The sequence below is a fragment of the Dendrobium catenatum genome, unplaced genomic scaffold, assembly GCF_001605985.2.
Source record: "Dendrobium catenatum unplaced genomic scaffold, ASM160598v2 fragScaff_scaffold_716, whole genome shotgun sequence".
Classification (NCBI taxonomy): domain Eukaryota; kingdom Viridiplantae; phylum Streptophyta; class Magnoliopsida; order Asparagales; family Orchidaceae; genus Dendrobium; species Dendrobium catenatum.
In genome coordinates this window covers 12123104-12137826 of record NW_021319178.1, presented here as the reverse complement: position 1 = coordinate 12137826, position 14723 = coordinate 12123104, and positions in this window count along the sequence as shown.

The window sequence follows — 14723 nt, the reverse complement described above, 5'->3', positions numbered from 1 at the left end:
TACACGACCTAACAACACAACTCTTGAAAGGGTATCATTGCACTGCAGTGCTATCAAGGACTGTGTTGCGACATTATATTTAATAAAATTTATTGAGAATTTAGCACTGTAAGGTGAAGTTTTAATAATGCAATGCTTTAAAAGCAAACATAATGGCACTCAAAGTCCTAATGCAACAGTGCTAGTTCAATTTAGCACAACAAATTTTTGTCGAGAAAATTAGCATAACTTTGTCATCATCATAATTTATGACTTTCACAAATAATACAAAGAACATACACAAAAATACAACTACAAATATATTAAAATATAGAAACATAATTGGTTTGCCTCCCAAATAGTACTAAATTTATAGTATTCAGCCAAACTTGCCAAGATTTATCATTTTGGCTATGATGCTTCACTACCACTCCTCAAGTGATCCAAACTAAGATCCTCCCCTTTCTCTATTGGATTAACTTCATTATTATTAGGCAACAATCCAAGGGGTCTACTACTAAAAGAGATTGTATGCTATCCTAATTAATTTTTCAAGTTTTTAATTAAAGCAACTTGACTTTATATTTGAGTTCCCAATTGAATCACTACCTCTTCCAAAGGTGTATTCCTACCTCTAAATTTACTGTTTTGATTAAAACTTAGGTGAAAAGAAGATTGGGGTTTACTATAGATTGCTAAGGATTATTTCAATTTCCTCCCTAATTTAATTGACCTACATTTCACTAATTGTTACAACCAATATTGTTATTAGATAAATTATAATTAAGATGATTCCTCCAACCTGGATTGTAAGTATTAGAATAAGGATGATTTTGTCTTTCAATGACATTCACATTCTTAATCCCTTGAACATTATTCTCTCTAACAAAATTAATTTAAATCACATTCTTCCAATTACATAGGTGATCATGATCCTGAACTAAGTCTAATAATATCTAACTTTTTAGAAATTGCAACTACTTAAGCAGTAAGAATTGACAAAGTATATGGTTCATAAACTCTAAATACTCTCTTTGGATTAACGCTATCAGAAGGTCAATGGAAATTATGTATAGTCATTTCCTCAATTAATGCATAGGCTTCCCTAAATTGCTTAGACATTAAAGATCCTCTAGTTGATGCATCAATAATAGACCTAATGGATTCTACCAGTCCATTGTAAAAGGTCTAAATAACTATTAAATAGGATAAACATGGTGAGGGCATTTTGTAAGCCTTCTTAAATATCTCCCAACTTTTATAAATTAAATCTCCTTTAAACTGGGCAAAAGATGTAATGTAATTCCTAATCCTAGTAGTTTTAGAAGGTGGGAAATACTTAACTATGAATTTATGTGCCAACTCATTCCAAGTGGTTATAGAGCCTCGGGGAAAAGAACTCAAGCATATATTAGATTTGTCCTTTAGATAAAATGAAAATGAATGAAGCCTAATAGCATCATCGGTGACACCATTATACTTGAATGTTGTGTAGATTTCTAAGAAGCTAGCTAAGTATAGGTTATGAGGCTCAATAGAAGTTCCTCAATACTGGAAATTTTGAACCATCAATAGAAGTTCCCCAATACTGGGAATTTTGAACCAAAAACTTGATTATCTTTTTTTGTGCAAGTGTGACTAGCTAATTGTGTGTATGAATTAGAATATGCCTTGAGGCTAATTAATGATTAGATTTTATTTTATAAGAATTTCCCACTAGATATGCAAGTATATGTGTTGATCAACTAATAAAGTGATTGATAGAGCGTCAATCCCACGAGAAAGTATTCTGCTAAATTGCAATTAAACTATTATTATCTACTACAAATACAAGATTTTTCTTATTGAATGAAAATCAAAGATTTTGATTATGCCACTTATAGAGAAAAAAAATAAGAAGATAAATGAGATACCAAATATTAAAAGTGTTTTTGGACTAATGCATATAAAATCATAAAAATTTTCTAATGCGACTCTTAAATATTGATGTGGATCAAAGCATATGCATCCCTATATCTCTGTCGAGCTTATATGAGTGAAAATGGAGATTTATGGTCTTCCTTTAATTCTAATATCTCCATAGAACCTAGAAGGTTTAAAATTCTATGTCTAGTTATGCCAACATTCCATTCCAATACTCCTATTTATTTCAATATTTTTCTATCGAGACAATTATCACACTAGATATTAAATTCACACATAGTCATTATATGTATTAAATTAAGAATGAAAGATATTGAAAACATTAATAATTTCATTCAAGGCCTAAGAGTATAAATTATTACTTCAACATGTTCGCAACATTAGCCCATAACTCAGATATTATCATATATGATAAAGATAGAAAGTAAACATATTTTCATTTCTTGCATAAATGAGAAGATAAAATGTAACTTAAATAGTATAAACATACTCTCTACACCTTTACAGTACCGTATAACTATAATTCGACGCTATTTTAGAGTCCCACATCCTCTCTGCCTCGCTGCCTGCTCCTGATAATAAAAGGATGACAAGGCGTTGTTATTCCACTTCTTCCACGCTCAAATCCGCTATCCAAGCTCTTCCTTCCCGCACACAAGCCTCCTTCCACCTTACCCATAGCCTTAAAAACTATAGCCAGTAATCCCTACTTGCTTCAACCTACAAACCACAAGCATCAACCCTCAGACCGATGAAGCCTCACGAGCAACGATCAAACTCCATTCTTGACGTCGCCCTCTCTTCCCCTTTCTCAACCTGTTGCAACTGATCAAGTCCCAATCCTCCACTTCAACTGTTAGAACTCCAAAAGCCAATGCCATAACCTCATCGATCCACTAAGTTGAACTGACCTCCCCAAGTAAAGAAGCCAAAACCCACGCGAGAATTCCTTACAAGCTGATTTCAATCTTCTGAGATCTCCCTCACATACAAAACCCAATTTCCCTCACAAAAGTCCTAGTTGAACTCCATTTCTTCTCCCCTATTGTAGTTGACCTTGTCTCGAATCTGACCTCCTTCGCTAGCCATGGGAAAATTATTAATTAGGTCTGGTCATCGGACCTATCTTTGTGTTCGAACGCCAATAAAAAGTGAACATGTGGATGTATACACATGGAATTTTTTTAATATAATATTTTAATTTAATATATATCAGCCCAACCTGACCCGACCTGGTCCACTATTTTTTCATTTTAAATATAAGGTTGGTGCAATTTTAAAAACCCATAAAAGATCTAAATGTTTATTGCTTTTGAAGAAAAAATGAGCTATAAAATTACATAAAAGAGATGGATTGCTCTCATAAGAGAGAGGGGGTAGGGGTGCATGAATCAGAAGGAATTATGAATAAGAAGTTAACTTAGCTGAAACTTCCACATGTTTCAACATATTGGTAAGTTTCAATCTCATCTCAAATTGTATTAAGAAAAAATGAGCTAAAAAGTTATAAACAAAGCTGTGTAGAAAAAGTGCATATGTTTCCGCTCATTAGAGGCTTAGGCTCTTAGAAGTGCATTTAGGGTTTAGGCGAAAAAGTAAATAAGCTCTTAGATGTTTTTATTTAGCTTTCATTAGCATTTTTAGGAAGAAGAACATCATTATTTTTAGGGTTGGTAAAGATAAAGATGATGTGCATTTGTTGCACTTTAGGTGCGCTTTATGTGAGCTTTAAGTGCATTTTAGGTGTGCTTTATAATCTTTTTTTATCATTTCAAGCTATTTATAAAGATGAGAGAGAAGCATATGAATGTTATTGTACTTATGCCTATGATAATGGCTTTAACGTCCGGAAGGATCATCACAATTTTGGCCAAATTCTAAGAAGATAAAATCCAAAGACTTTGTTTGTTCAAAAGCTGATTTTAAGAAGAGTGTTCATCTGAATTCAATAAAGAAATTTATTAAATCAGATGTTAGAATTGGTTGTCCGTCTATGGTGAGGTTTGCAATTAATGAAGATGGTTACTGCATGTAAAAGATTTATTGAATCCCATAATCATGAATTGGTTAGCCCAGCCGATCGACACCTTCTAAGATCACGTAGGAATGTTATTAAGGAAAAAGCTTTCATCCTAAAATCAATGACAAATACATAGATTAGAATTGTTGATGCATATGCCTACCTTGTATAGGAAGTTGGAGGATATGAGAATGTTGGATTTTCTAAGAGGTATGTCTACAATTTTATTAAAGAGAAAAGAGCAAAGATTGAATTTGGTGACACTAATTCTTTGATTTAATTTTTTAAAGATCGATAAATTGAGGACCACATATTCGCATGGGATGTTCAAATTGATGAGTATGATAGATTATTAAATTTCTGTAGTATGAGGAGAGAGGCAGAATAGATTATGAATGCTTTGGAGATGTATTGATTTTGATACTAGCTATAGGCTCAATAAGTATAATTTTGTATATGTACCATTTGTTAGTGTTAAAATTATTGGTAGAATATTTTATTGGGGTTTTTTTTTTTTGTCAAAAGAAATAATTAAAAGTTTTACATGATTGTTTAAAATATTTGTACGAATAATTGGTAAAAAACATCCAATAATAATATTCACTGATAATGACCAAGCTATGGCTAGGGACATAGAAGATGCATTACCTCACACTTGTCATAGATTATGCTAGTGGCATATCTTTAAAAAGGTTACATCAAAAGTACCTATCTTCAATTGCAACAATCAAGCCAGATGACTCTTCTATAAGTGTTTGAGGAAGTGTGATTTTGAGTAAGTGTTTGGGGTGGCATGGGCAGAAATGATCAAGGAAGGGAACCTTCATAACCATGAATGATTGTATGATCTTTATAAGATAAGGAGAAAATGGTTAATAGCTTTCAATAAGGATTATTTTAGCATGGCCATTTTATCCACACAACGTAGCGAGTATACTAATAATGTGTGTCAAGGTACTTTGAAGCCAACAAGTTCATTAACTGATTGTTTTCTTGGGTTAGAAAAGATACTGATGAATTGGCATCGAAATGAGTAGGATGAGTACAAATGCAGTTAGTATGAAATTATTCATATAATAAAGATCAACTCAATATTAATGCAAGCTGCTCAATTTTACTCAAGAAAACTATATTAATTTTTTGAGGAAGAATTTATAGAGGGTGTGGGAGGAATGAGTATAGACTTTATCTTGACTGATTCTTCAAAGTTTTTAGTCAACTACATAGAGAATAAGGACCAACATTATCCATGGGTGGTTAACTTTGATGCAACAGAAGGTAAATTCAATATAGCTATAGGAAGTATGATATCATGGGATTATTGTGTTATTACTGTTTGAGGGTTTCGAGACAGTTGGATATTGCTAAAATCCCTGAGAAGTACCTACTACTGTGATGGTCAACAAGGGCTCAAAAAGATATTTATTCAGGTAACTTGGGTAATGCTCAAAAAAATAATAACTTTGAAGGTGGTAGTGGATTCATATTTAGAAATCAAGTGAGTAGATTTGCATATTAAATGAGCATAGAAGTTCAAGGGAATGAGGAGGCAGAGGAGTATATTCTTGCCTCAATGGAAGACATGGTTGAAAACTTATACTTAATTCTTGATGGCAATAAAAAAAATCAAAAGTATGTTGCAAGATCCCAAGGAGGAAGTGTAAATTTGAAAGATCCTCTAAAGCATAGACCTAAAGGCATATCTAATGCAAAACTGAAAAGCCCTTGGAAAAAGAAGAAGCGGCATAAGAGAAAGTTTTAATAACCTGTCAATTATATTATTCCTTACCTAAGACTAAAGCTGCAGTTTTTAACAGAGAAGAAACTTTTTGTGGTGGAAAAAATAATGGATGATCCTTCTTAAGCATAGATGAACTTCACAAGTATGCCTGAATTTTTCAGTGAGAAATATATAAATGACCAACAACAAGCCACAACTAGGTACTGAGTACGCCAGATTAATTATGAATTTCATTACTTCGAAGTTAGACTTTAATAAATTTTCATTATAAAAAAATTAATTATGAACTTATGAATATTTATTGTAATAAGTAATAAATTTTAATTAAGAATTTTAATTATAATAATTATTTATTGGGACTTATGACTATTTAATATAAGAATGTTTTAGTGATTACTTATAATTCCAACTGTGCATTGCACTTCGGGTACACTTTTATTACGCTTTGGTGTGCTTTTGTTACGTTTTGGGTGCGCTTTGTTGCGCTTTGGTTGACTTTATTTGTTTTTCATAAATTACAATTTATAAAATTTCAAATGTTCAAATTTAAAAAAGTTACAAAATAAATAAAAACTATATATCAACATTTAAATACTAAAATTTTCAGATTTATAACTCATGTACAAATTTATTATTTTTTTTACAATAACTTTACTTCTTCATAGTAAGAAAAAGAAAATATCCTAACTTTGCCCTAAATTTTGGCATATATTTTTGTCAATCTTAATAAGAAGCCCAGATCACTTTCCTTCGTAGAACAGTTTCCTCCATATATTTACACACGAACATTCCACAGTCAACATCATTTGTCTGAGTTGGAGTTCCACGAACATTTTGTAAATTCTATTTTTTTATATCGCTTGTAAAGGATCCTTTAATGTCTTTATGCAAGGCTTTTATCTGAACAAATAAAACTATTATTTTATTTTTTGTTCATATTGAGAAAAGAAAATAAGATGCTTAAAATCTGAATTCAACTTTCAACTTTATAACATATATCCTTGTGTTCTAGATTTGATAAGAAATCATATAATTTCCAAAATTTCTCTTTCAACTTGCCTATAAAAGTATCAAATGCTTATTAAAAATTATGGGTTAAACAATGTGACTATTTTCTTTAACAGAATCTGGATTAATATATTGGATGAACATTTCAAAATCTTGATTGTAATCCTTGTATACCTATAATAAGTTAGTAATATAAGAAAACTAATGTGATAAATAGATTATAAATAATAATTATACTTACCTGTATATTGGAAATGTATAAGTAGGGTTGAAATTTCTTTGTCATTAGACTACTCTTCTCTATAACAAATAAGTAAAAGTAGCAACATGATTTTCTTTGAACCATTGATTTGTGAGCAGATCGTCAATATATGTTCTGTTTATTATTATTTTATCATAAGCAAATGTTACCTACAAAAAAGACAAATTAAAGCGCAATCAAAGCGCACCTAAAATGCATCCAAAGTGCATCCAAAGCACACCCAAAGTGCAACAAAAGCGCATCCAAAACGTAACAAAAGCGTACCCAAAGCATAATAAAAGCATGCACATAGTGCACACATAAAAAGCGTAATAAAGCGTAAATGTCTTAACTTACTTTTTATCAAACTTCCTAAAATATTCATTTATAAAATTTTGTTGCTGACTAGTTAAAAAATCCTTCCATGGATATTCCATTGAATGTTGTGTAGGTCTATGTTCAATTTTTATATTATCAATAGAAATAACCTCTTTGGTCTTCATTAATACCTCCAGTCTTTCAATTTGTTTATTGTCATCTCTTTTTTTTTAGTTGGTATTGAATGATCTGTTTGGAAGTACTTTATAATGGCTGAACTTTTGATATGCTTGGTGATTGAATAATGGGTGATTGTGGAGGAAGATCTTTATTGGGTGATGGTGAAGTAAAATATTTAATGGGTGATTGTGGATGAAGATCTTTATTAGGTGATGGTGGAGTAAAATCTTTAATGAGTGATTATGGAAGAAGATCTTTACTGGGTGATGGTGGAGAAAAAGCTATAGTTCTAAGTTTTTTTACTGATTGGATACTTGAGGAAGATGTATATATAATTAGGATTATATTCACATTTGGTTAGATGGTCAATGAATTTGTATTGCAGAGAATCTACAATTGATATTAAGTTTTTTCAAATTGTCTTTAAGTAGATCCACTCTTCTTCCCAAATTTTATTCAATTCTATTGCACATATTTTTCAATGCTTCCAATAGTTTATTCTGAACATAGACCAAATCTTCAGCTTTTATAAGAGGTGGTTCACTAGGAGATTGAGCAACAGGTTGAGTAGAAGGTTAAGTAGGCGCTTGAGGAGAATTTTGAGGTGGTTCTTGATGAGGAGAATAGGGAGAGGGAGCTGGGAGATGTGTATTTTTTTTTGTGGTGAATGAATTTTATGGGGATACTGATGAGGCTAGATTTTCAGGTTTTGAATAGCATTTAAGTTAGTCCCAAATTTTTTGGCTTCTTTGTTTATAACATTCTATAGAATAAGATAAATCTGTAAAAAATTTAAAACTAATATTAGCAAATATTTGGTTGTGCTTTATGTGTGCTTTAGGTTCACTTTAGGTGTGCTTTAAATAGGATTTAGGTGCCCTTTAAGTGCACTTTATATGTGTTTTAGTTGTGCTATAAATGCGCTTTAGATACGTTTGGAATTAAAAAATAAATAATTTAAATTTAGTCTTAAAATGTACTTTATTTTTCCACAAAAATTTAAATAAAGTGGTAGCACTATCTTGAGTATAGAATATTTCATTATTCCCCTCCCATCTCAAAAAATGTGGTCTTAATTCTGGATTGGATGGTTTATTCAAGGAAAAGTGTTCCAAAAAAAAACTCTGTATAATACCACACATAAAATATTATAAATTAACATTAAAAATTTTTATGAAAGGAAATAAAAGTAGTAGAGAAAACTTACTAGTAGGAGAGGAAAAAAACTATTGATGTAACCCAATAATTTTTCTATTGCAAACTTATTAATAATTTTATAAAATTCTTCGACCATGAAATTCCTTAAACATGAAGCCCAATTGATAGAAAAAAATTCATTTACATTATTTGCTACATATATGGGCCTTCTAGTGATTTTATGATTATTTAGTAGAAAAAAAAAGTTTAGATAACAAAAATATTATAAAGGTCTTTAACTTAATTGCATTATTAGTTAATCTATCTAATTTTTTTCATTTCAATTTTTATTTCAGTTGATAGAGGTCTAGTTAGGGGATCAATCTTTCATTTGATATCATCACCTCTATTAGGCAAATCTATGATAATTTTTTTGTTTAATTGTTCAAATATAATACATTTAAAGTAAAAAAATATATCCATAATTCCTTATTCAAAATATGTCCTGTCAGCAAAGCAACCTCATCAGAAATGAATTTAAGTAAATAACCATTCACAACGAAGCCTTCATCATCAGAATTCTAAATTTTCAAAATCTCATATAAAAGTAGCATACACTACTGGAATGCTGGAAACTTCAAAAATAGATAAATGTTTAAATTTCTCAATGTCTGCTCAATTTCTTCATCAATTATCTCGACAAAGCATCACAAATTTTTTTGAAAGTTGTAACATAGCATTAAGAAGTAACTGGCCTTTGATATGACATCTAAAAAAAGAATTATAAAAGAGAATTATGAAGAGTGCAACTAAAGCGCACCTAAAGTATAATTAAAGTGCCCCTAAACACACATAAACTTTTCGCATCGTAAGGTTTATTCATTTATAAAGAAGGTTGAATTACATAACATAAACATTTTAATATCACATTGAACAAACTAGTATGTATGAAATTAACACTAAACTCTAAAAATTAAAATATCACATAAAGCGCATCAAATACGCAATATATGCGCAACAAAGGTGCAACATTACCTTTTCTTAAATGTAGAAGTACTCCAACATCATTGTCTACTACCGGAAAGAAGGTATTGCATAATAGAAATGCCAAAGGATTGAAGAATCGCACGAGTCCGAAGGCAGAGAGTGAGAGAGAAGTGAAAATGTAGGGTGAAAAGTAAAAAATGCTTGGTTTCCATTCTTGTGTTCCAGAATTCAAATCATCTTCGGATTAGTAGGTTGGGTCGATCGAGCTGATAAGACATAAAGTAAAAAAAATTAAATTAAAAAAATTGCACGTTTATTCATCTGCATGTCCACTTTTTATTGGCGTCCAAACGCAGATAGGTCTGGTGACCAGACCTAATAATTTTCCCTAGCCGTGAGACTCATGAAGCCAACTCCCTCTCTGTCACAAACACTTACTCTTCCCATGCCCTAGCCAAACCGAGCCCTTTAAGCCACAACCTTGTTAACCAGTTGGACTCAATTCGATTTCCCCTCAGATCGGACTCCCTTACGACCTACAACCAACCCACTTAGAATAACCCATTAACAGGTAAAAAATGATGATGATTTTCACATATTTCATTTCTTAGTAATTTTATAGGTTAATTATTATTATAATTTATATTAATTATAATAATAATTATCATAATAACTATTTGTGTTACTAGTCATTATTGTAATAATGGTTATTATTATTTATGTCATTATCATTTGCTTAGAAATATATATTATGTATAAAAAAAGAGGTGAAAGATAAAAATAGAAAAGAAGAGAAAAATATTATTTTTTTTTTTAATAAAAGATGAAGAGAAATTACAAAAAAAAAAGAGGGGGAAAAGATTTTTTTATGAATTTTTTTATCATCATCACCGCCATCAACTCCTAATCGCGCAAGTATAACTCCCTAAACTCAAAACCCCGCATTCGACATTCACGGTGCATTGGAAAATCTCCTATACATGTTTTTCTCTAGTGTGGTGGGAAGTAGGGCTGCAAACGAATCGAGCCGAGCCGAGTATGTGAGTGTTCATGTTTGTGTTCATTTAATAACAGCTTGTTCAAGTTTGGTTCATGTTTGTTCGAGCTTTATTGTTTGTGTTCATGTTTGGTTCATTTAAATTTATGAGTGTTCATGTTCGGTTCATGTTCAGTTCATGTTCGTTCGTTTAGTGCTTACCAAGCTTGTTCGTGAACATATTTAACGAATTTTTTTTAACTATCAAACAAACACCGTTCATGAACATATCTATGAACAAACATGTTTATAATAAAAGCAATTGTCTATGTAACAAAGGAAATGATTATTTATATTTATTAATTTTATAGTCAAATATTAATTATTTTTATCGAGCTTATTCACAAGTTCAAAATCGAACACGAATCGAGCTTTTATCGAGCTTCATATCGAGCTTAATGTCGAGCTTGTTCACAAACTTCAAATGATGTTGTTCGCGAACATAAATGAGCTGAACGCATAAGTGTTCAAGTTTGTTTATTTATGAATCGAGTATTTAAAATATTGTTCAAGTTTGTTTGTTTAGTTAATTGAACGATCACAAACGAGCTTTAATCGAACCGAACAACGAGTAGCTCGTCGAACGTTTGGTTTGCTTGCAGCCCTAGTGGGAAGGGAACCCGGTGGCGCCTAAGGTGAGGCATGTAAGCCATTTACATGCTCTCATAGCATGGAGGGGACATTTCTAAGTATGGATAAGAGCTTTGGTAGCATGGTAAGAGAAACAACTGTGTATTTCAAACAGGTACCTCAAAGACCCATACACGCCTTTCTCTGGCATGGTGGGATCGAAGAATTACGATTGCAGTGTCATCTGACACCAATCATACACCCTTTTCTCTAACATAGTGTGAGGCCCAGATTCCTATTGTTTCTCCTAAACAGGAGAGACGCCAAGAGAATGTCAGATTTTTCAGTGAAACAGAGGACTTTAAGTAAACGATGAATTGAACTTGGGCTAATTGAATGAAATGGGACACAATTTAAAATAAAATGTGTAATTTGACAAAATTATAAAATATAAACAAGGATTAAGTGGAAGATGCAATTACGTGCTTATAACTAATGACATAAAATTTTTTAGTGAAGATTAAGAAGTGATTATCTCAATTGGAATGAAGATATTAATGAATAATGGTATCAAGCTCATCATACATATTTCAATCCATCTTTGAGAACAAAGAATTTGTGAGTACATCTTGTTTTCAAGCAACAAGAAGGTTGTACGAGATATGACTTCACTACAAAGCCATGATAAGGAACCAACTAGATCATGATAAGTGACTTGTAATGTTAGACATGATTCATCCCCAAGCAACAATCAACAAGAACTGTAAGAAGTGTGGCAACATGCTTACAAACAACTACACTAAAATCATGAAGAACTTGTAATAAACAAGTCTTTAAACATGAACTTGCAAATCAACATGCTAAACTCTTACAAGAACAAATCACTCATAAGTGATAATGAGATTCCATGTAAATAGGTGATTTGGAATAATTATGATGGCCACAAGGACATGAATGCAATAACAATCAATATCAATATACAAGCACGATGATGAATGACTTGTGGTATTCATCATAACTCACAAATAAGCAATGAAGCTATAAAGTGAGTAATCGTGAAGGGATGCAATGTTATCTATTTCATCAACAATGATTCAGTGCCTAGAAAATACAACTGCGAATGAAGCTTGCAATGACTCACCGATAATAAGGAATGAAATCTATGAATTGAACCATAGAACACTGGACCCAGCATGCAATTTGCAAATGAAAAAATGAAGTTGAGATGTAAGCATACAAGTGGGAATTTGTGATAAACTAACAAAGGTTATGTGACATAACTTGCTTATAAGCAATGCTTAATTAAGGTTGTGGAGAAAAGATAATTCATGTGAAGGTGAAAGACTTGTAACATGCCACATAACCCATATACAACTAATAATCAACAAGCCACATAAAACTCCTATTGTTCGTATTAGTCAACTTGTGGACCTATGAAAAGAGCTTGAAAGGCACCAATAGAGGAGAGCCCCTAAAGAATGTATTAATTCGTTCGAAAGGCTGTTAATAAATGCAATAACACTCCCTACAACCATACACTAAGAAGATTGCAATGAGTGCCATGGATTCCCTACAAATATAAATGGAAAAAATGCAATGATACTGAACATCTAGTACCAATATACAACAAACTGATAATGTAGATGTATTTAAAAAGTTTGAAGTAGGTTCCGCCTTCTTACAATCAATGTCACTTGATTGTAAGTAAATACACCAGCTCTCTACAAGCAAAAACAGATAATACGGAGCATACTGCAAATAACTATGGGGTTGTAGAAGACCCATCATACACACTATATGCTACTTGCAGGCAAATGCAAAGGAACTATAACATATGCAAGACCCTACAATCCCTCGTACGAGAACTATCATGCATCCAAAAACTCCACCCAAATGTACACCACAATATGTACACACAAACACAGAAGTGCATATGCGCACGTATTAACATGTATACATGTAAAATTATAAACCCGCATGGGCCCCAGCAAGCATGTTATGGACACACATGTGATGTCTAGAGATGCTACGCGTGTTAGATAATAAACCTAAGTTTGAGCTTGATCCTTCTATGTAGATAAATAGGAGTCAACATGGCTCGAACCATCAAATTATCGGCAGGGATATTTGTTTTATATGTTCATATTAGGACTTCAAGGGATATAATAAGAGAAATTCATTAACAAGAGCATACAACCAACTCAAAATCCAATCCTCTGTCAGTAGGTTGATAGAGTCAACAAGGTTCAATTCACAAATGCAAATACCCATAAATATCCTGATGATGGTCGTGTTGAATGTATATCTCAATCTAAGGGGTTAATTTTGAATGTCTCCCAAAAACACATAATATTTAACTCCAAAAATTCTAAAAATTTAAACTATTTAAAATTTAAATCAATCATCAAATACTCAAAGCAATATCCATCCACCCTCCATAATATTTTGTCGAGGTGGATAAATTTGAAAATCACGTCAGTTCACAAAGCGCTAATGTATGGTAAAGAATATCACTAAGAATTATTCTCAATTTATCTCCTGCCAGTAAGGATATGGCATGTGTCTTCTAACTGGCAGTTTTGTCGTGAAATGGCATCATAGGTAAATGGTTATGACCGAGACCCTCTAAACTGGGTGGTTTGCCACCAAATGGTACCACTAAATTACGGTCATAGCCAGAGCCCGTATACTCCCCAATGGCACTAAATCCTTGAGATATGAATTAATAAGATATAATAGATAGGGCATAAAGCCATCTGTTAGCTAAAGTGGATTCAAAATTATTCCCTTAGAAAAACATCCATCTAGATCTACAAGGTACCCTTGGATGACATAACCCATGGCTACCGACAATGATCCTTCTTTTAAGTTGGGTCGACTACCACCTATGATTAAGCAAACCAAGGACCATGATGGTCCGGGATGACAGAATAATGGGATCATATTCATGCCTATCATCCATTCCCCCACCATCTATTAAGTGCAAGATGGTGAAATTTATAATTATAAATATAAAACATTCAAATACCTAAACCCATGATGCTATTATATGCCAGATAAAACATCTCTACATATTTAATTGATGACTAGCCTTAATCGAAAGTTCTCTCTCGTTATCAGGAGGGGTAATTAACTATAGGGGATTGCGCCTATAGAAAACCAGAACTCATATCATAAAGTCCTAACAAATGAGGAAGAAATATTTGGGTAGTATCTTAACTACAAACTTAATCTACCTTCTGAAAATTTACCCCGAAACCTAACTCGTTCAAACTCTCCCAAAGGTAGGGGAGTACAAGGTGCAAATTTTTGGATCCCACAAACTCCACACTATGTTATGATAGAATCCAATAATTTTTTTTTATATTGAGTACATAAATGGGTTCAGGTGTCGCAATGCTTGACATGGTGGTACTACAATAGTATAAGATGAATTAGTGCCTTAGTGTTATTGGGCTTGCTACGTTGCAGCGCTGCACAAACTCAACATGTTTATTGACTGAACCGGTGCGTCATTTTGATGAATCAGCATGGCTCTATCTTTCTTCAACCACTTCGTCAGGGAGCTGAAATATTTATCATT